General features: G+C 42.0%; 1 long non-coding RNA gene across 1 annotated transcript in view; it reads right to left on the reverse strand.

The window, feature by feature from the left end:
• Positions 1–10,821: 10,821 nt before the first annotated feature.
• The window catches only part of LOC309390509, a 30,949-nt gene continuing 18,535 nt past the window's right edge, over positions 10,822–23,235 (reverse strand). The window contains exons 2-3 of the long non-coding RNA XR_014175147.1: positions 11,329–11,441; positions 10,822–10,873 (exon numbers count right to left, since the gene is read on the reverse strand). This is a non-coding gene — a long non-coding RNA (uncharacterized lncRNA). The remainder of the gene's footprint in view (positions 10,874–11,328; positions 11,442–23,235) is intronic.

The raw sequence follows: 23,235 nt of genomic DNA on the forward strand, positions 1-23,235 counted from the left end.
CACTCTCTTGGTTTTTTATTTGTATTTTTCTTTTAATTTTTGAAACATCAACCAATTCCTTTTGTATATCCAGTGAGGTATTCTATGTCATTCTTATTACCTAGTATTTACATATTTATTTTCAATGCCATTTATGTATTTTCAAATAAAATGTGTTCTTCATCTGCTATTTCTTCCATAACATATTTTGGATACAGTTTATCCATGGAAGCAAACATCACCATTGACACTGTTGCTGCTAATTTCTGATTCCATTTTTCAAAGTTGCCCTGCATTATTTCCTATGTTAGAGTGCTCTGCATCATTTTTAAGTCCCAGTTAATTTGCTGTTACTAAGGCTTGAATATTGTTCTCTTTAACTCTTCAACTTTGCTCCCTTTGTTACCTAATTTTAAACATTACTTATTTTTATTGTGTTTTGCAAATGTCCAAGCAAATCTATTTCCCATGAGAACAATTCACTATAAATAATTCCAAAATCTTATTTAAAATTTATCTAGGTGCCTTCTAAGATCAAGCTGTTAATTATCTTTTTGCAATTTATTTCAACTAAAAAAAAATTAAGTTTACAATTAACATTTTCTTTTGTTAAGTATTGAAGGCAGCTTCACCTACCATTCTCAGAGTTATCAATCTGAATATCTCTAATGGATTAGAGTAGTTAACCATTTCCCAATGTGATTAGAACAGGAAATAAGCAAACCTAGTGCCTTTGAAAGGTGCACCATAGTTGCAAGCAAGATGGCTACTCCTTCTATCTCTCAGTTCTCAAAATTTGCTGCCGACCACTGCCTTGCAGCCTCCTTACAAAAAGCAATTGTTCAGAGCCTATGTGGGTGATTTCACCCACATATCTTGTGCATAGAAGTTCTAAAAAGCTGACCTATTCACTGGCTCTTTATTCTTCACTACAGTTCTTGGTGCTGCAAAAAAGTTCTTCAATCCAACAATTCCCTCTTTTGGAAATCCCAAAGCATTTTTTTCTCTTTTGAAACCTGTTCTGACCCCCCCCTTCCTCCGTTGCCCACACAGCACACACACTCCGGAACAGTACAAGGGAACAAGGTTTATTACACCAACAGACAAGAGGTTTTGTGGCAGCAAGCCACCAAGACAGAACTCACAAAGACAGAACACAGAAAAGCAGCAATCCAGCTTGCCAGGATCCCAGACTAGAGTTGCTGTCAAAAGTCCTTTGTTGATTGCTACGCAGAGCCTGTCCAGAGTCAACCCTTTTATAACCTAAAAAGGGCGTCTCCCAACAGCACCTGAGAGCTCTTTACTGCCTATAATTACGCCCACGCTCCTTGCGTTTGTGGGCGCGCCAGAAACGAGCATCTCGAAACGCCCTACTAAGTCCTGAGTCACTATCCTCTCCGCTGCTCCAAGGCAGGGCATTGGGAGTCCTCCTCCTCTCGCTCTCACCGCTGCTCCATGCCTCTGGCACCACCTGGTGGCCGACCAGACTCTCGGATTCCTGCTCAGCCTCCGAATCCTGTCCAGGATCGCACATCTCCTCTGGAGCTGACTCGTATGGAGTATCACTCTCGGAGTCTGGTGACAGCGGCACCGGCTGGGCCACAACACTATCCCTCACCGCAGGGCCCTTCCCCCGGGCCTGACGCTCGGGATGCGGTCAAGAGGGAAATTGTCCATGATAGGCCCGCACCAAAGCTGGAGCATGCACAGCCGTCGCATCGGTCCAGGACCCCCCGTCCAAGTCCTCGTCCGCCCAGTCGACCAAATACTGGAACCGACCCTTGAGCCATCTCGAGTCACGGATCCGGGTCACTCTGTGCGATGGCCGTGCGTGCACCTCAGGTGACGACGGCAGGGGTGAAGAGGGACGTTGGAGAGGACAATCCGACCGCTCAGGGATCAGGAGCGAGCGATGGAACACCGGGTGTACTCGCATCGAGCGCGGGAGGGTCAGGCGATAGGCCACCGGATTTATAACGGCCTCCACAGGGAACGGCCCCAGATACCAGTGGTCCAACTTCCTCGTAGGCCGGTGGGACGGAAGATGCCGCGTGGACAACCACACGCGATCACCCACGGCCAATTCCGGCACCGCACGGCGAGACCTGTCCGCCACCCGCTTGTAATCCTCCTTCACCTGATTCAAGTAGCGGCGCACCATCTGGTGAACCGCCTGAAGCTCAGAGAGGAAATCCTGCGCTGCGGGGACCGGAGAGTCCACGGGGGTGAGAGGGAAAAAACGAGGGTGGTACCCGACGTTCGCCATGAAAGGCGTCGTCCGTGTGGAGGAGTGCTGCGAGTTGTTGAACGCAAACTCCGCCACGGCGAGGTACTCCGCCCAATTGTTCTGCTGCTGGTTCACGAAGCAGCACAGATATTGTTCCAGAATCCCAATCACCTTCTCCGTCCCTCCATCGGTTTCGGGATGGTGCGCCGAGGACAGACAAACTTGAACGTCAAGAGCGGCCATCAGCCCTTTCCAGAACTGGGCCGTGAATTGTGTACCACGATCGGAGACGACCCGGTCAGGTAGGCCGTGCAGCCGGAACACGTGCTGGATGAACATGCGGGCGGTGGCGCGGGCTGTCGGCAATCTCCGGCAGGGGATGAAATGCGCCATCTTGGTGAGCATGTCCACCACCACTAGGACCGTAGTGAAACCGGACGACGGAGGCAGTTCCGTCAAGAAGTCCATGGACACGGCTCCCCAGGGTCTGTCCGGGGTCGGCAATGGCTGTAGCAAACCTGGAGGAGCTCCCATCGCTGATTTGGCCTGTCGACACTGCACACATGATGTGACGTACGTCTGCACGTCGTGTCGCAGGCGAGGCCACCAAAACATACGGGAAACCAGGTGCAAAGTTTTGAACAGGCCAAAGTGTCCCGCTGCCGGAGTGTCATGACATTGGGAGAGAACCAATCCACGGAGCGGTCCTGCAGGCACGTAGAGCCAATCCCGATACCTCAAAAGGTCCTCGTCAAAGGTCCACGGGGATGTCGGCCCTACCTCTGCCTGCCGTTGTTCCACCCACTCGTCGTTTCGCTGCGCATTCTGTATCAACGACCGTAAATCCACGGGTTCCTGGATTGCAGCGAAGGACTCGACGGGTAGGACCGTCCGGGGGGGCAGTGAGTCAGCAGGGTCTGAGTACTCCGGCTATCTAGATAGGGCATCCGCCCTCTGGTTCAAGGCATTGGGGATATACGTGACCTTGAAGTGGAACCGGGCAAAAAACAGAGACCACCGGATCTGGCACTGATTGAGCTTCCGCGCTGTTGTCAAAAACTCCAGATTTCGATGGTCTCTCCGGACTTCGACCTGATGCCTGGCCCCCTCCAGGTGATGTCGCCAGGCTTCGAACGCCGCCTTGATAGCCAGCAACTCTTTCTCCCAGATGGTATAATTGCGCTCGGAAGGATTGAGTTTCCGAGAGTAATAGGCGCAAGGGAAAAGGGTGCCATCAGGGGCGTGAGCCTGCAACAACACTGCCCCCACCGCGATGTCGAACGCATCCGCCTCGACTACAAAGGGGCGATGGGGATCAGGGTGTTTCAAGATCGGCTCCTTTGTAAAAGCGCGCTTCAAGGCCACGAATGCTTGTTGTTCCGTGGACCCCCAGTGAAACGGCACTTTCTTTTGCAGGAGTCGAGTGAGGGGCGCGGTCAAGAAAGCAAAGCCGGGGATGAAGGACCGGTAGTAGTTGGCAAACCCGAGGAGTCTCTGAACGTCTTTCATCCGTCGAGGAGATTGCCAACTTCGTAATGCCTCCACCTTGCCTGGCTCCATCGCAATTCCTTCAGGGGATATACGGTGCCCCAGGAACTCGATGGTGGTCTGCCAGAACTGACACTTCTCCAGCTTGGCAAACAAGCGATGCTTTCGAAGGCGCTGCAAGACCTGACGCAAATGCTGTTGATGATCCTTCCGAGACGTAGAGTAGATCAAGATGTCGTCCAGGTAGATGACGACAAACTGATCCAAAAGGTCCCGAAAGATATCGTTCATAAAATGTTGGAAGACAGCTGGGGCATTGGTCAACCCGAACGGCATGACCGTATACTCAAAATGTCCGTATCGGGTGCCAAAGGCTGTCTTCCATTCGTCCCCCGCCCTGACTCGAACCAGATTGTAAGCTCCACGTAAGTCCAGTTTTGTAAACACCACGGCCTCCCGGAGCCGCTCCAACAACTCGGGAATCAGAGGCAACGGGTAGCGATTACGGATCGTGATGGCGTTCAAGCGCCGGTAATCGCAACAAAGTCTTAGATCCCCGGTCTTCTTTTTGACGAACAAAACCAGGGCAGACAAGGGCGAAGACGAAGGCCGGATAAAACCCCGGGCCAGGTTCTTGTCAAGGAAGTCCCGCAATGCGGCCAACTCCGGTTCAGACATGGAGTATAGGCGGCCCGTCGGGAGTTTCGCATCAGGTACCAGGTCAATGGGACAGTCGTAAGGCCGGTGCGGTGGCAGTTGATCCGCCTCCTGCTTGCTAAACACGTCCGTGAACTCCGCTAAATCCGGCGGCTCTGTCACCTCGGCCGAACTGGGCACCTGAGCCACGCAAACATGACGGGTATGGTCTACGCATTGCAAGGACGGGAACGAGATGCGGTTCTGCGACCAGTGGATCTGGGGATCGTGCGCCCGCAGCCAAGCCAAGCCCAACACCACGGGGAAATGCAGACCCGAAGCCACGTAAAATTGAATGGCCTCCTCATGCTCCCCGAGGATCAGGCACAAAGGCTGCGTGGCGTTCTTGATGGGCCCAGACAGAAGCACCCGGCCGTCAATGGTCTCCACTCGCATAGGAGGGTCTACCGGGCACAGAGGGACGTGATATTTCGTGACAAACGCTGCATCCATAAAATTCGTGGTAGCCCCGGAATCGACCAAGGCATGGGCTGGTATTCCCTGCGGACTACCCGACAAGAGAATGTGCGCTGCAAGAATCAGATGTGGTGGAGGCCCCTCCGCCTCTGTTCCGGCCTGTGCCCAACCCGAAGTCTCCCTCAGATCGGGCTTTCCCCGTTTCCCGAGACGGAGGTCCGTCGTTGAGGGGGGGCCATAGACCGTGAAGCCCCTCTACCTCCCTTCTTGGGGCAACCCGTAGCCAGATGTCCCGGATCCCCACAGTAAAAACACAACCCCCCTGCATGCCGTCTCTCCATCTCCGTGCGTGACAAGCGGGGTCTGGCTGCACCCAACTCCATGGGCTCCTCTCGTGGGACAGGAGTCTCTCGTGGAACTGGCACTCTCAGCACCTCCCGGGACGCTCGGCGAGGCCTCCGCCTCTGCAGCCGGCCATCAATCCGGAGGCATAGATGAACCAACGCATCAAACGTTGGAGGCCTGTCCACTCTCACCAGCTCATCCTGCAGGTCCTCTGACAGGCCATCCTGAAAAGCATCCATAAGGGCTGGCTCATTCCACTCAGAGTCCTGACTGAGCAGCCGGAACTCGGTAACGTAGTCCAGTAAAGAACCACGCCCTTGGTGCAACTCTTTCAGGAGTCTGGTGGCTGTTTCTCCTTTGATGGGGTCCTCGAACGTCAGCCGAAGATGAGTGCAAAAACCCTGGAAGTCATCCAGCAGGGGGCTCGGCTGAGTCAGCAAAGGCGTAGCCCACCGTGCTGCTGTGCCTGAGAGCAAGCTTATCACAAAGCCCACCTTCGTCTGGTCGGTGGGAAAGTCCTCCGCTCTCAAGGCAATGAACAACCGGCATTGGCCCAGGAACGCCGGGAAAAGTTTCGGACTGCCATCAAACTTATCCGGCATGGCCACTGGGCATTTCCTTCGTTGCTGCTGGGGGGGTGGGGGGTTGGCAGGAGCAGACAGCTGTGCAACTTGCGCTGTTAGCAAGGCAAATTGCTGTGCGAAGAGAGCATTCTCCGCCTGAAGTTGCTCCATCATAGCTGAATGGAGATACGTTTGGGGTAGCAATCAATCTGTTCTGACCCCCCCCTTCCTCCGTTGCCCACACAGCACACACACTCCGGAACAGTACAAGGGAACAAGGTTTATTACACCAACAGATAAGAGGTTTTGTGGCAGCAAGCCACCAAGACAGAACTCACAAAGACAGAACACACAAAAGCAGCAATCCAGCTTGCCAGGATCCCAGACTAGAGTTGCTGTCAAAAGTCCTTTGTTGATTGCTACGCAGAGCCTGTCCAGAGTCAACCCTTTTATAACCTAAAAAGGGCGTCTCCCAACAGCACCTGAGAACTCTTTACTGCCTATAATTACGCCCACGCTCCTTGCGTTTGTGGGCGCGCCGGAAACGAGCATCTCGAAACGCCCTACTAAGTCCTGAGTCACTATCCTCTCCGCTGCTCCAAGGCAGGGCATCGGGAGTCCTCCTCCTCTCGCTCTCACCGCTGCTCCATGCCTCTGGCGCCACCTGGTGGCCGACCAGACTCTCAGATTCCTGCTCAGCCTCCGAATCCTGTCCAGGATCGCACATCTCCTCTGGAGCTGACTCGTATGGAGTATCACTCTCGGAGTCTGGTGACAGCGGCACCGGCTGGGCCACAACAGAAACCTATGGGTTTTTTGGCAATTTTTTGTGGTGTGGACAGACTTGTTTGGAGTGTATTCACAGAAATACAATAATCAATCAATATAACAGCAACAATAGCATCATATTTATTAAATATTAAGGCGAAAGGAAATAAAATCCTGTTGGAACATTACGTTCTGTACATTATAAACCTTATACTGAGCCAAATATCTCACAATTTTTTTTTCCTGAGAAAATGTAGGTGACTTTCGATTTCTGTATTCCAGGAAAAAAATGAAATTCTTTTTTATCAATATTCACTACTACTACTATTACAACTACTACTACCACCACCACTACTACTATAATATAGCAATTCTGATATAATTCTCAAATATCAAATTGCAATGGATCTTCCATTTAATTTATTTATGTAATATGTAAGGCTTCAGGATATTAACATATGCAATGGAAGAAGGGAATTGAATTTCTTTAATTGCCCTTTGAATTTTCACTTTTCTGATAAATCAGCATTACCAAAGTGAATAATTATTCCAAGCACAGGGGCTTTGAATAAATGAAAAATAAAATGATTGCTTATGCAGCCATCAGTGGCTGACACTTACATTTTGTGGATATCAGCCCTCATTCAGAGGATAACAGTGGTGATAAATGCTGTTTCATATGTTAGTTGTTTGATTCTTGAGTGGAAAGCTGTCAAAGTGCAACCCAAAAATAGCACTTAGACTTATATGCTGCTCCATAGTGCTTCACAGCCCTCTCTAAGCAGTTTACAAAGTCATCATTTTGTTCCCAACAATCTGGGTCCTCATTTTACTGACCTCAGAAGGATGGAAGGCTGAGTCAACTTTGAGGCAGTAAGAATTGAACTGCTGGCAGTCGGCAGAATTAGCCTGCAATACTGCATTCTAACCAATGCACCACCATGGCTCAGTGGTTAGATATGTAAGATCTTGCATATCTTTCCTATGTTTAATGGTTCCTGCATTTTTTTGATAAGGCAAGGTGCAGGAATAAAGCCAGCTTATGGGGAGCAGCAACATTTGCAACAGTTTTTGGTTCCACAAATCAGGACATAATATTTGAGCTTATTTAAAAAGCACCCAAAACGTTTCATTCAAAACTGATAAACAAAACCAATCAGTCAAACTATAATCCCATACATATTAGGCTTGTGAGAATCAGCTCTATTTTGATTCAGATTGGAAATTGAAGATTTACAGAGAGAATTCCCTTGACTTGATTTAAGATTCTACATTTGATAACAACCTGTTTCAGTTCAATCAAGATAAAATATTCATTTTAGAAGAAGATATTTCAAAAATCTATAATGGGAGAGTTTCAAATTACCTAAAGCTGTCTGGTTTGGGGTAAAATTAGGCAAAATTAACACAGATGGCAATAAAATATTTATAGGATATTTACCCTACCAGGTTTCAGTAAAACATTAAAGAGTTTAATAATTACACTTCTTAGGAGAAAAAAAGGAGGCCTGAGCAAAAGAAAATTCAACAAACCGTGGAAACATCTGGAATAAAGAAATGAAATGTCCCATATTGATAAGTAATTGTCAAAATAAGTATATTATGATACATTCAAGAAAAAAATGTTTTGCCCAGTCATTGAAAACTAACAAATGTAAAGAATAGGCTGACTGTCAGAATCATTACGTTGGAAGTATAACCTGAAAGAGAGGACTTTAGCCTGTCTCACTCTTGTCCTGATTTGGTTTAATATCTGTAACTTTATTAATATGATTTTGGAGAAGAAGATGCAATATAAAAGGTGATAAATGACCTAATTTAAAGAGAACAATCATTTCTCACAGTTTCCAAAAATCCAGATTTTAAAGACAAACTTATATGAAGGAGCAAAACAAATTTTGAGGGACACTAATAAGAACAAAGAGTTGGTAGCTCATATACCTATAAACTAACCTGGTGAGGCCTGATCTAAAGTAAGTCATTACCTCTATCTCAGTAGGCTACCAAATTGATTTGAGCTGCAAAAATCCATGTAATTGTGAGATGACCAAAAAAGAGATATCAGGGAGTCTTTCTCTTTGATGCCATCACATGGTCTGGATTTCTGTCCAAGATATGGTAGCACTAATTCTTAGAAATAAAACAATAATAGTAACAATAACAGCAACAATAATACCATATTTCCCCAAAAAATAAGACAGGTCTTTTTTTCTTTTGATACCCCCCCCCCCCCAAAAAAAATAAAATAAGCATGGCTTTATTTTTGGGGAAGTCTTATTATTTTTGAGGTGCAGGAGGCTGCAAGCACGGTCACTTCATGGCTGCTGCTGTGTCGCAATATTTTCAGGGAAGGCTTATTTTTGGGAGAGGGCTTATCTTAGCACATGCACTCAAAAGTCCAATTGGGCTTATTATCTGGGGAGGTCTTATTTGCAGGGAAACAGGATAATAATAACTTATTAAAATTGCATGCCACCCAACTCTGGACAGATCAGAAAAACCAAACAATACAATAAAACCAATAACAGGTGAAGATAAAAGATGGCAAACTCAATGAACCAAGGGATCTCATTCTCTCTCTTGTGAAATGCTTTGTCTTCAGGGCATTTCTAAGCAACAGTAGAGGGGATCCACCATGGTCTCTATTCTAGTTCCAAACATTGTTGCCTTTGGTTAACTGCAGCAATACACATTTGGCACCAATCCATTCTAGGCATTCACTCAACATGGAGAATTTTATAGCTTGTCCAAGGCAAATCAAAGCATTTCTTTTTCGTGTACTTCTGTCTTTAACATTTAAAAAGATTGCTGGACCTCATTTTTGCAATCTCGACCAAAAAGAACATTAATTTGACAAGTACTAAATTACTTTTCCCACCTGCTCATTCCCAGAAGGAGTGAACTTTGTGAACCAAGACTTCCTCACTCAGTTCATGAATCTGAGTTCAGAGGCTGGTTGATGAAGTTAAATTGTGTGACAAAGATTTCCTAATAGCTTCTGCCTGAAACTATGCACCTTCTGCAAACTTCTGTGAACAAGTGAAAAACAAGACAAATTATTATCATCACCATCATCATCTTTAAAAAAGCAGTGCACCAATGAACAGGATAATGGGGGTGACTCATTCTCCCTAAAGATCCATCTTATGGTAACCAAACAATAGGAAACTGCCTTAAAAAAAAAGAAAAATGTTGAAGAATGAGAACAATCTCATGCTCCAGAGGGCTGGGATTGTTTGGAATTGGAGGGAATGCCACCCCATTAATTGTCCTGCTGAAATTCCCTTTCTTGGAATTCTTGTTGGTGGGCAAAACCCTCTCCTGGGCATCTATGGCCAGGTTCTACTCTATGTGACTTTGAATTGAGAACAAGGAAGTTTTCTGACTCCGCTTCTGCTGCCAGAATGTTTCTCTTTCACTCCATTTCTTCTGTCTCTCTTTCCCTAGTAGAAAGCTCATCTGTTTTTTCTGTATGCCATAGCATTAGTAGTGCCTACTAGCACAGGAGGAGCTGCCATTCTTTTACCTCCACCTGGTCAAATGAAGACAAAACTTGATGAAATACTTAACTTGATGAAAACCAATCTCTGTTTATCTATTGTTTGCCTACAATAAAAACACTTATCTGAGTGTTTTAGTGCTAGTCTATATTCTATGAACAGTGCCCTAAATTGAAAACACAAACTCAGACCTTCACTTGAGGTCTTCTCAGGATTTAGGCTTATACTCATGCCCAGATAAAGATAGACAATAACTCAACAAACAACTCAGAAGTATATTTGGCTGTTTAAAATCAATGAATGAAAGAGAATCAGTATAGGGACCAAAAGACTAAGTAACAGCACAAACAAACTGGATTTCAATCATATGGATTAGACAAAGGCAGAATTACACATAAGAACAGTGCATTTCCTGATTTTCTGCCCCCTTTCCTGAACAGCATTTTCAAATTAGGCTCAGGATTTGTGTAGTCAGAAAGTCTAAAATGGTGTTGGTAGAAAAAAGCTCATTCTTACAGCAAAGCTATTGTCCTTATGCCCAGAGACAAGCAGAAAATTTTGGTTGACTGGTAGAGGATTCCAGTCTAGTAACAAATTGGTTTACTATTAGAAATTATTTCATGACCCCTTGGGCTCAGGAAATTTTGGTAGGAATTGAGAACTAAATAGTATAAATGGTATACAGCTGTCTTAAGATAGATCATTTCAAGTGGCATCAGGATTACAAGGTTGGGCAAAAATATCCAAAGCCTTTCCCTTTTACATCACACAGCTTCAAGATTCAGCAGCTGCTATACAAACCCAACAGTCCCATTTGTGGAATCTTTTTGGTAAATGAACCTGGAAATCCTTTCAGTGTACCAAACTCTTTGTCATACTTCTGTTTGTGCCTGTAAGAAATGACATGATGAGGGTTACCAGACCTTTTTATCAATGGTTCCCTCCCCATCCTTCTCCTGACTCTTTTTCTAAGGGCCTGACACACTCTTTTCTCTGAAAATGGGCTTTCTTGAATTAACTACCATTTAGCTTTAATCTACCTATAAGAATAAGATTCCTGAAAGAAAAAATCAAAGAAAATAAAGTGATCGGACACAAGTACATTACTAATGTCCCTTGTTTCGCTGACAGTCTTCCCCATCATCGTAGAACCACTTTTAGGGTAACTCCTTATATCAGCAAAATCAATTTATTCACCCCTTTTCAGATATCCTCTTTCCCCTTTCTCTTCTCTTCTTTTTCCCAGCTACACTATGTCTATCTATCCTTCTTTAGGATCTTTCTCTTTCTGTGTAAGAGAAACTGAGATGTGTGTAAGTTGTATATCTTTAAACCCCTGTCTCACCTGCTTTGTGAGAGGCCTCCTATTGTTTCAACTTTGTCTTCTGACCTTAGTTGCACCAGCAAGAAGATGTCATATACTCCTTTTTGTCAGGTCCTCCATTCGGTAGGCATAGGCTTAAACATAAATATTTATTTAGCTTTTTTGATGTTTTGGACAGGGGAGGGTAGAGTTATTATGTAGACTACTACCTAATACCATGTTTCCCCAAAAATAAGACAGGGTCTTATTTTCTTTTGACCCTTGAAATAAGCACTTGGCCTTATTTTCAGGGAGGTCTTATTATTTTTGAAGTGAGGTGCAGGAGGTGGCAGCGTGGTCACCTCATGGCTGCTGCTGTGTTGTGTATCGCTGGAGCTGCCACTATTTTTGCAGTGGCCATTAGCATGACAGAATGGACATGGTGGCTAGGGTTGTGGGAGAAGCTCTTAAGTAAGGGTGCGTGGGATGCATGGGACATGTTCACCCCCTCTCCGGTTGCACATGCATTTAAATATTTTCAGAGAGGCCTTTTTTCCAGAGGAGGCCTTATTTCATCACATGTGCTCAAAAGCCCAAGATGTCTTATTTTGGGGAAAACATATGTTATGAACTTCTACGTTGCCTGAAAAAAATAAGTTATTTTTTTCCTGTCCATTATATATCAATGTCTGTCCTCTCAGTTTTGTGGCTTCCTCCTTCTATAGTTGAACTCTGTACAGTATACATTCCATGAAACTGAATCACTACACCAAATTCCACCACTTTTCTTGGCTGAGTTAACCTGTGCACTGTTGATTGGAGTTATTGACCATTCTTGTTTGGTTGTCTTCAGTGTCATAATCTCAAATATTATTTAATACATTGCATAGCTAAATGTAGTGATATTAACTTCCAGAACACATAAGATTGCTCAATAACTTTGAATGTTCATCACTGAGAGCGTTGGTGCTATGAGAGGGCCCAATTTGTTACATGAGCAATATATGTGTGTGTGTGTCTGTGTGTGTGTGTGTGTGTGTGTGTGTGTGTGTGTGTTGTATTTGTGCTGATAAATAAATAAAGGGAGACTAGTATAGATCTATTTCAACCTATTTAGCTCTCATCAGCTAGCCATACCCTTACTGGGAATCAAACCAGGGCTGTATTGCATATTAGACTGATGTAATTGCCACTAAGCCACAGGGTCTCTTCCTTATCGGCTAAGCTAGGGAAATAGGTATGTATTTGTGTTACAACCCCTGGTATGCCCAAATATAGGAGGGAGCTCACTACTCCCCCTTTCTGTCCTTCGGCTCATTACAGAGGACCATCCAGGCAGAAAACCATATTTTTATTTTTAATGTTGCCTTTTTATATTTGTGTTGTATTTGTGCTGATAAACATGTTGTCCAGCAGTGCTTGTAAATATCAGGGATTACATCACACAATTCTCTTTCTCCCATCACCTACGATTTTCTGAGTATCTGAATTGTTGCAATACCATATATTATCTATTGGAATTTCAAAAATTTGGATGGGGGAGTGGGGAAAGCAGCAGTAGACTCTCCGGATTATTTTTTTAAAAGAAATTGGCTAGATATAAAAACATCTAATTTTATCCATTGATAGGCTTAGAAACAATTTCAGTTTGTAAACCAGTTTCAGATGAATGAGTCAAATGGTTTTTCTGTGAATCAAATCTCTGGATCCAATTTTTGCACAGTCCACATAAATGCAAGCCCTCCAGGTACGTAAATTCTTAGCAATAATCATGCTGACTAAGCAATTCTGGGAAGACCTCACTTTGAGGAAGGCTACTGTAGAATGTAGTATGGCATTCTGTTATACTATTGAAGTTTATTCAAGCTAATTATTATTTGTGAAAAGCAAGTTTTCCAATAATGTTAATTTACTTCAGCTTTGTCTGCTGACATATCTTTCAACTTTATTTCAGCTGGCAAGTCTTCATCACAGCTTTCAGTATGCAACTGAGGGAGCTATCTAGAACTTTCTATGAAGGAAGAGTTCTTGGTTGAGTCACACTCTTTTGTGGTGTTCAGTTCCTGCACATATTACTCTTTTTGACATAGTTTGAATGTACAGGTAGAGTCAGCAGACGAGGCTCTCTTACATGTCTCCATATTATTCTTTATGCTTCATTCTGCAAAAACTGACACACAAATTATAAGAATATCCAGTCCAGGCAAGATGTTTTTTGTCAGCATAGCTCAACAATTCAGTTTAAAAATTGTGGGTTTCCAACAAAAAGATTATTAGAAACTGTTGAAGCTTGTCAATACAGTTGATCAATAAGAAAGAATCACTTATGATATTTTCTATTAAAAGTTAATGGCACAGACAAGATATGCTTACATTAATATGTCTCCCGACTCCTATATCTTAAAATGTCATAGTTCTTGACAATTTCAGGCACCCACTGAATATTTTATGATTCTATCCACTGTATTAAGTGTAAACATTCACAAAACATAGCTCTGGGAATAATAGAGGACTAATTATGTCACACCTTGTTTGGCTATTTTGCCATTCTGTCATAAACTGTTAAAAACAGTGGTGTGCTCTACAGGAATTCAGACCTGAAGCTCAAGCTGCAGAAGTTATTGTTTCACGCGTGGGAGATAATCAATTTCAGTTTATTTATATTCCTGTGGCTCTTTTGTTTATCATGACCCTGGGTGCTGTACCAAAAAGAAATATAGTGCTTTAAATATTTATGTACCTCTATTCCAACTGTGACAGCAGGAAGAAAACCATGGGTCTAAGATCTTGTCCACAGATTTTTCCACAGATTTTCCAAATATATATTTATTTATGTTTTATTGAATATATTTGTGCCACAATCAACTGGACTCTCAGCAGAATTTTGATTCATCGCTGGTGAGGAGTTACATTGTTGATAGTGTCACAAACATATGCTTCTTTAAAAAGCAAGAAACTTTGTCTTCCTTGCTTGATAGAAAAATATGGCGTACGGAGATCGCTTCCAGCTTCCGAAGGCGACGGACGTTGGTCTGCTGTTCGCTTCTCCGATGGGCTCCTCTTAGGAGCACAGGCAGCCTTGGAGGGACCACCTGCCGTAGGGCAGCTTGCTGGAACCCCCCGGATAGATTCCAGAAGGAAATAACTAATTACATGCAGTGGTTGAAGTGCTGGAGATGAGAAGTTCGCTCCAATCTCCTTAATCGCTTTTAATGGATGAGCAGCAGCTTTTTGTAAGTTGTGGATTCAATCTGTTTGAAGTTGGAAGATTGGAGGGGGGTTTCATTTTTTTTTGTACCCCTCTCAGGCAAAGCAGCATTTGGACTATCTCTCAATCTCGGAATGGAAAGAGAGAGCAAAAAGTTGAATTAGTCACTTGAACTAACTATGTGAAATATTTATATCACAATTGCAAGAGGTGATTGCTGAGTAGTTTTGAAAACTTTATGGAAATTTTTGATGTTCTGCTCCTCTGTTCCCCATGAAAGGGGGAGCTAAGATGGCCTGCTTCCATCTTCTTCTTCGCACTTATAAATGAAGTCTGCCTTTTGAAACTACCTTTGAAGAAAGTCTGGCTTTATATTACCACCACCACCCCGAAGGACACCTGGAGCTTCTCCTGTTATGTGGTCTTTGTGGATTTGGATTATTTGATTTTTTTTTGTGTGTGTGTGCGACTTCTTGGCTTGGAACTGTGACTGAGGATTAACTTTCACTTTTGGATTTGCCTGTCTTCTCGGACTCGCTCGGCTGCGTGCTTCACAGATGCCATTTCTTTTGCAAAAGATTTATACTAATCTCTGAACTCAGACAATGGGGCCCAGAAAACCACCTTCAGGCAAAGCAGCCTCGGCACCTACTTCTTCTACATCCAGCCTAACGACTCAACAGACAAAAATTTCATCATTTTCACAACAAGAAAAGACTGGAGAGATTTCAAAAGATTTATCTGTTAATCAAATGTTCCAGGCTCTTATGCAGGGACAAAATGAGTTGAAAAAGGAGGTGGCAGATTTTAGAGAAGAGCTCAAAAGTGTACAGCAACAAATAACAGAAAATAAACAGAGAATTGGTGTGCTGAAGGAGGGTGCGGTCGGGCTGGGGGAGGAGGTTAAGGCAGTCAAGAAGGGGAATATAGAATTGGAAACTTTTATGGCAAAGATAGAACTTGAAAGAATGTCCTTCTTTCTCAGATTCCAGAACCTACCAGAGACAGAAGATGAAGATCTTAAGGATATCATGAGTACAATTTTAGCATAATATATTAAAAGAGATAAAGAACAGTTGTGGTGGGATATGGATCTGATTTACAGGATTAATTCAGCATATGCCAGAACACATAATGTTCCAAGGGAAGTACATGTTAAATTTCTTAGGAAGACCATGAGGGATGAGATTCTAGGGGCTCAAAGGGGAGGACCACTAAAATATAAAGATAAAAAAAATTGCCATTCTTAAGCAAATTCTGAAAAAAATAAGAGATAAGAGGAGGAAGTATTCCTCCTTATCAAAGAAATTATATAATAAAGGAATTTAGTTTAGATGGTTATTGCCAGAAGGAATGTTGATCTTCTGGGAGGGAAACAGAATTAGAATTAATACAGTTGTGGAAGCAGAGGCCTTCATTAAAAAACATAGTGCCCTCCTAGAGGATGAAAATATAAGAGGTAGTGAAAAAGGCGACAATACAGAAGACATGAAGGAGGGAGGGGCTGCAGCTCTGCCTGGGGACAGGGGGGAGTGAACAATATTGGAAAGACTCAGGTCACAAAAATAAATATATCTGGAATATCATTGTAATTGTTGATATATTAGAAAGTGGCAAAAGAGATGATTGAACACATGGTTGATACAATGTATAATAAGATGCTGTTTCTGCTTATCTTTTATCTATTGTTTTTTCCTTTCTGTAAAAGTTGTGAGAATTGGAGATATTTCTACCTCTAGCACGATGGAGTTGCCAAATTTTTTTTGCATATCAACCTACCCTTTTCCCATAAATTTTAAAAATCAGTAAAATTCTTTAAAACAAAGAAAAATATGGTGTACGCAGGGACATTCAATAACAACCATAGCCATGTTTATTCTGCCTCAAGTCTTTGAGAGATCTTAGATTAATGCCTTGTTCAACGCCATGCTGAAGGGTTGATCTATAGTCTGTCTGCTTATTACACAGGTACGTCAAGTCTGAAACTGGAAGGAAACAGTATTAAAATTACCAAGGTGATGCAACCCCACTAATGCTATCACAGTCCATCTATGTCTTAGACTGTCAATCCTATTGATGAGAGTAAGTCTTTCTCCCAAGTAAGTGACCTTAGGACTTGAACCATATATATCCAGAATAAATATTGTACTTAGCAAAGTTTTTTTTTAAAGACAAACCTTTGCTCGTCTCTTTTACAGCTATCCAACTACACTCTTCCCCAGACTCTTTTGTTAAAATCTTGTTTAGCTCCATGGTTATAGAATTGTCTTATAACTGGTTTGTTTGAGATGGTTTGGAAAGCTATCAATCATCAAAATAGAACATGCATGTTGTTAGGATTGCAATAAGAAAATTATTATTAAACACATGGTAATAATGTTACTTGTAAGATAAAATAGTTAAAGGATAAAAGCAGCATTGCAGTGCTGTTGAAACTTCAAATGGTGGTTTTCACAATATTCCAGCCACAACTCATTCAGTATCTCTCTGTCTTTATTTCTCCCTATAATCCTGCTTGCTCCTTACATCATTTAAAGCAAAGTCTTTTTCTGTTTTTCTCTTCAACATCTTCAGTTTCAGGGATCTGGCTCCATTACAATGTTTATAACCATTAACTGGACAAAGATCAGTCAAAAAGTTTTGTTTATTTCTCTACCCTCACCCACCAATTTAAGGTTTTTTTTTCCTTTCTTAAGCTTGGAATATAAAGAAGATAATATGAAGGATTATAAAGAGAGTCGTAACAACAGGAGGAAAAGCAGTTACACTGCCACTTAGAGGCTGGAGGCTGGATACATTGTTTTTTCTTCTTTCTCTTTGAACACTTGAGATTCAAGGTTCTTTCAGTTTGCTTACTGACAGTGATAGTAGGAAGAACACAAGTTGTTTATACAGGTGCCTTTTGGAAGTTCTATCACTAGCTATTGGAGGGAAGACATCCTTTTTACATGAAAGATAATAAATGAATCTGTTTGAAGTTTATTAAAATAGCCTTGAAGCCAATAGTGGCGGTGTCTGCTAAATTGAAAGAATGGCTCAGCAGGAAAAAGAAACTGTAACATTGCAAATGATTATGTTTGAAATTCAAAATCTATTAGTTGTGATAGAGAGAATTGAAAAGTGATTGGAGAATATGGAATACAAAACAATTTTTTTTATGAGATACGAAAGGAATAACATGTTGCCAAGAGAAGTTTGTACAAGATTTATTAAGAAAGTAACTAGAACATTAATGCTACAAATGGCAAGAGATATAAGACCGTACTATTACTGGAAAGATACAGGTTGATCCAATGAAAATGTATAATAAAAAAATAAGCTAAATTTAGTTTACTAGTAGTATGTATAAAATGAAGTGACAATAGCTATAGTTAAATAATGATTAATAATGATAACAATACATATAGATATATTAGTTTGATAATATGAAATTTTATAAAAATAATACTTGGCGATTATGAGAGGAGGTTTAAAAGTTTTATTTAGAATGTTATAAAGATGTATTGTGATTGGATGATTTTAGGATGATTTAATGGAACGTTATCATATAATCCTATTCTAGATTTTGAATATTATATATAAAAGGATGCAAAAACAATTATAGTCAAATTACGGTTGAAATATAATAATTGTGATATACATGAATATAGGTGAATTTAAAATATGCGATTTGATATGAAAAGCAGGTGGTGACTATGGAAGAGATGCATGGAAATACTGTAACCAACTGACAAACTTTCTACAATTTGTAATGGAAGATGGGTTTTTATGTTTGTTTGTCAAAAACAAATAAAAATTGTTTAAAAAATACTTCTGAAATGTCCTTCCAAGTAAATCAGCATATGGATAGAATCAAGTTTAACATCTCCCAGTGTTTTTAAAACTACATAATTGTTTAAAATATGGAAGGAATATCTAATTCCTTCCTTCCTTCTTTTTTCCTTCCCTCCCTCTGTCCTTCCTTCCTTCCTTCCTTCCTTCGTTCCTTCCTTCCTTCCTTCCTTCCTTCCAACACAAGAGTTAAATGTGCCTCAATGTTATTTACATTGGCTGATGTCAAATATAGTATAAGGAAAAGGAGTTGCCTGTACATGTATCTGTGGTATCAGTGAATGGTATAATAAAAGCAACTTCAGGTTTTAAAAGATAAGAGAATCTCTCATTAAATCCTTCTTATAACTCTAATTCTAAGACTACAGTAGAAGAGGGGTAGATAGGGAACACTGAACTTCAGTTCCCCATAGGCTATGTAAGTATATGGACTAACCAAAGCCATAGGGGAAATAGTTTAAATAAGACTGTTTTAATGAGATAAGCTAAATGAATAAGATCAGGAACTGTTCTTTGGATTCAGTAATAAAGCAGAAAATTAGGAAATATTATATGTATGTATGTATGTATGTATGTATGTATGTATGTATGTATGTATGTATCAGTGACGTGCGGTGAGGTTTATGACTGGTGAGGCACTGACACAGTCCTGGGTTTCAAATATTTTTAGACTTGTGGACTTCAACTCCCAGAATTCCACAGCCAGGCATGCTCAGTTCCGATTTAAAGTGACAGCATTTGTTTTTCTCCTTTGCTCCTTCTTTCTTTTTCTTTTTCTTCTCCCTTCCCCTCCTTCCTCCCTCTCTCCCTTCCTCCCCCTCTCTCAAACACACGCACACACACACACCCAGAAGTTGGATTGGACTATCTCTCCTACCCCCTTCCCTCTCTCACTCACTCTCAAACAAACCCACACACACACAAAAGTTGGATTGGATATCTTTTCCAGTGGCTTGAAAGCAGCTCCTCTGCCACCCCCCCCCCCATTCCCCTGCTGCCTTCCCCAAACACCTCCACCATTGCAAATGCAGCCTGCTGTCTGGGTGGGAAATGCCTGGAACACAATAAAGCCCACCCACTCACCTCCTCCTGGCAGGCTGGGGTGAGAGGAGAGGCAGAGAAGCCCGAGGGGAGCCGATCCGAGCCTTCCAAAAGAAAGAGGCTGGGGGAAAGTGTGTGTACTACAGCATGGCTCTTTGCCTGGCTTCCTGCCTCCTCCTGTGGTCTCTTCAGTGTTCGCTTGTGCTCTCCCTCCCCAAGTGTAGATTGATTGCAGGCGGAGCCACGTTGCCTTTTCAAACTTGTAATCAGTGAAGCTGGGCTAGATTTTTATATAGTTTTATCCAGCTGTGTGTGTGAGAGAGAGAAATGAATGGGGGCCTGGAGAGGAAGTCACTACACTTGGGGAGGGAGAGCACCAGTGAGGAGACCACAGGAGGAGGCAGGAAGCCAGGCAAAGAGCCATGCTGTAGCACACACACCATCCCCCAGCCCTGCAACGTGGCTCTGCCTGCAATGAAACTACTCTTGGGGAGGGAGAGCACAAGCGAGCCAGGGTCCTTCCCTCCAGCCTTTACGGTTAAGCAGAGTCTTCCACGGTGATGCAGTAACTAGCTCAGCCTGACCTCAGCTCTCGCCTTTTTCCTTTTACATTTTTTTTCTTTTCATGATGAGAGTGGTGAGGCTGTGCCTCACTTGCCTCACCTGATTGCACGTCACATGTATGTATGTATGTATGTATGTATGTATGTGTGTACGTACTGCATTGAAGTATCTTTCTCCTAGGAGTATGTGCAAAACAGGAAAAGTTTTTTCCCCTGGTCTCAAAACAAAACAGCCCCCTTCATAAGGTTTCATTGGAATAAGACTCCTGATTTGAAAATCATAGAGTACATTGAAAGCTTGAATCAAGCTTTTACTTTCTTATTATGAAAGTTAAGACTACAAAGGCAGTTTCAGTTTGCATTGTCTCTCTCTGAATTTTTTTAAAAATTAAGCCCCCCTTTTTAAAAAAAAGTCCCTTGTTTTGTCATTTTTATATGCTAGATCTATAGTTGCCTATGAAGAGCAGCCATCCAGAGTACACAGTATACCTTGATATTACTATCACGGTCCATGATAGTATGATATAATACCATGCCAATAGATGAGAATATTTGAATATTTACATTGTTTTTCTCTTCAACATCTTCAGTTTCAGGGATCTGGCTCCATTACAATGTTTATAACCATTAACTGGACAAAGATCAGTCAAAAAGTTTTGTTTATTTCTCTACCCCCACCCACCAATTTAAGGTTTTTTTTTCCTTTCTTAAGCTTGGAATATAAAGAAGATAATATGAAGGATTATAAAGAGAGTCGTAACAACAGGAGGAAAAGCAGTTACACTGCCACTTAGAGGCTGGAGGCTGGATACATTGTTTTTTCTTCTTTCTCTTTGAACACTTGAGATTCAAGGTTCTTTCAGTTTGCTTACTGACAGTGATAGTAGGAAGAACACAAGTTGTTTATACAAGTGCCTTTTGGAAGTTCTATCACTAGCTATTGGAGGGAAGACATCCTTTTTACATGAAAGATAATAAATGAATCTGTTTGAAGTTTATTAAAATAGCCTTGAAGCCAATAGTGGCGGTGTCTGCTAAATTGAAAGAATGGCTCAGCAGGAAAAAGAAACTGTAACATTGCAAATGATTATGTTTGAAATTCAAAATCTATTAGTTGTGATAGAGAGAATTGAAAAGTGATTGGAGAATATGGAATACAAAACAATTTTTTTTATGAGATACGAAAGGAATAACATGTTGCCAAGAGAAGTTTGTACAAGATTTATTAAGAAAGTAACTAGAACATTAATGCTACAAATGGCAAGAGATATAAGACCGTACTATTACTGGAAAGATACAGGTTGATCCAATGAAAATGTATAATAAAAAAATAAGCTAAATTTAGTTTACTAGTAGTATGTATAAAATGAAGTGACAATAGCTATAGTTAAATAATGATTAATAATGATAACAATACATATAGATATATTAGTTTGATAATATGAAAGTTTATAAAAATAATACTTGGCGATTATGAGAGGAGGTTTAAAAGTTTTATTTAGAATGTTATAAAGATGTATTGTGATTGGATGATTTTAGGATGATTTAATGGAACGTTATCATATAATCCTATTCTAGATTTTGAATATTATATATAAAAGGATGCAAAAACAATTATAGTCAAATTACGGTTGAAATATAATAATTGTGATATACATGAATATAGGTGAATTTAAAATATGCGATTTGATATGAAAAGCAGGTGGTGACTATGGAAGAGATGCATGGAAATACTGTAACCAACTGACAAACTTTCTACAATTTGTAATGGAAGATGGGTTTTTATGTTTGTTTGTCAAAAACAAATAAAAATTGTTTAAAAAATACTTCTGAAATGTCCTTCCAAGTAAATCAGCATATGGATAGAATCAAGTTTAACATCTCCCAGTGTTTTTAAAACTACATAATTGTTTAAAATATGGAAGGAATATCTAATTCCTTCCTTCCTTCTTTTTTCCTTCCCTCCCTCTGTCCTTCCTTCCTTCCTTCCTTCCTTCGTTCCTTCCTTCCTTCCTTCCTTCCTTCCTTCCAACACAAGAGTTAAATGTGCCTCAATGTTATTTACATTGGCTGATGTCAAATATAGTATAAGGAAAAGGAGTTGCCTGTACATGTATCTGTGGTATCAGTGAATGGTATAATAAAAGCAACTTCAGGTTTTAAAAGATAAGAGAATCTCTCATTAAATCCTTCTTATAACTCTAATTCTAAGACTACAGTAGAAGAGGGGTAGATAGGGAACACTGAACTTCAGTTCCCCATAGGCTATGTAAGTATATGGACTAACCAAAGCCATAGGGGAAATAGTTTAAATAAGACTGTTTTAATGAGATAAGCTAAATGAATAAGATCAGGAACTGTTCTTTGGATTCAGTAATAAAGCAGAAAATTAGGAAATATTATATGTATGTATGTATGTATGTATGTATGTATGTATGTATGTATCAGTGACGTGCGGTGAGGTTTATGACTGGTGAGGCACTGACACAGTCCTGGGTTTCAAATATTTTTAGACTTGTGGACTTCAACTCCCAGAATTCCACAGCCAGGCATGCTCAGTTCCGATTTAAAGTGACAGCATTTGTTTTTCTCCTTTGCTCCTTCTTTCTTTTTCTTTTTCTTCTCCCTTCCCCTCCTTCCTCCCTCTCTCCCTTCCTCCCCCTCTCTCAAACACACGCACACACACACACCCAGAAGTTGGATTGGACTATCTCTCCTACCCCCTTCCCTCTCTCACTCACTCTCAAACAAACCCACACACACACAAAAGTTGGATTGGATATCTTTTCCAGTGGCTTGAAAGCAGCTCCTCTGCCACCCCCCCCCCATTCCCCTGCTGCCTTCCCCAAACACCTCCACCATTGCAAATGCAGCCTGCTGTCTGGGTGGGAAATGCCTGGAACACAATAAAGCCCACCCACTCACCTCCTCCTGGCAGGCTGGGGTGAGAGGAGAGGCAGAGAAGCCCGAGGGGAGCCGATCCGAGCCTTCCAAAAGAAAGAGGCTGGGGGAAAGTGTGTGTACTACAGCATGGCTCTTTGCCTGGCTTCCTGCCTCCTCCTGTGGTCTCTTCAGTGTTCGCTTGTGCTCTCCCTCCCCAAGTGTAGATTGATTGCAGGCGGAGCCACGTTGCCTTTTCAAACTTGTAATCAGTGAAGCTGGGCTAGATTTTTATATAGTTTTATCCAGCTGTGTGTGTGAGAGAGAGAAATGAATGGGGGCCTGGAGAGGAAGTCACTACACTTGGGGAGGGAGAGCACCAGTGAGGAGACCACAGGAGGAGGCAGGAAGCCAGGCAAAGAGCCA

This window comes from Natrix helvetica (genome assembly GCF_964273705.1).
Source record: "Natrix helvetica genome assembly, chromosome: 4".
Lineage (NCBI taxonomy): Eukaryota > Metazoa > Chordata > Lepidosauria > Squamata > Natricidae > Natrix > Natrix helvetica.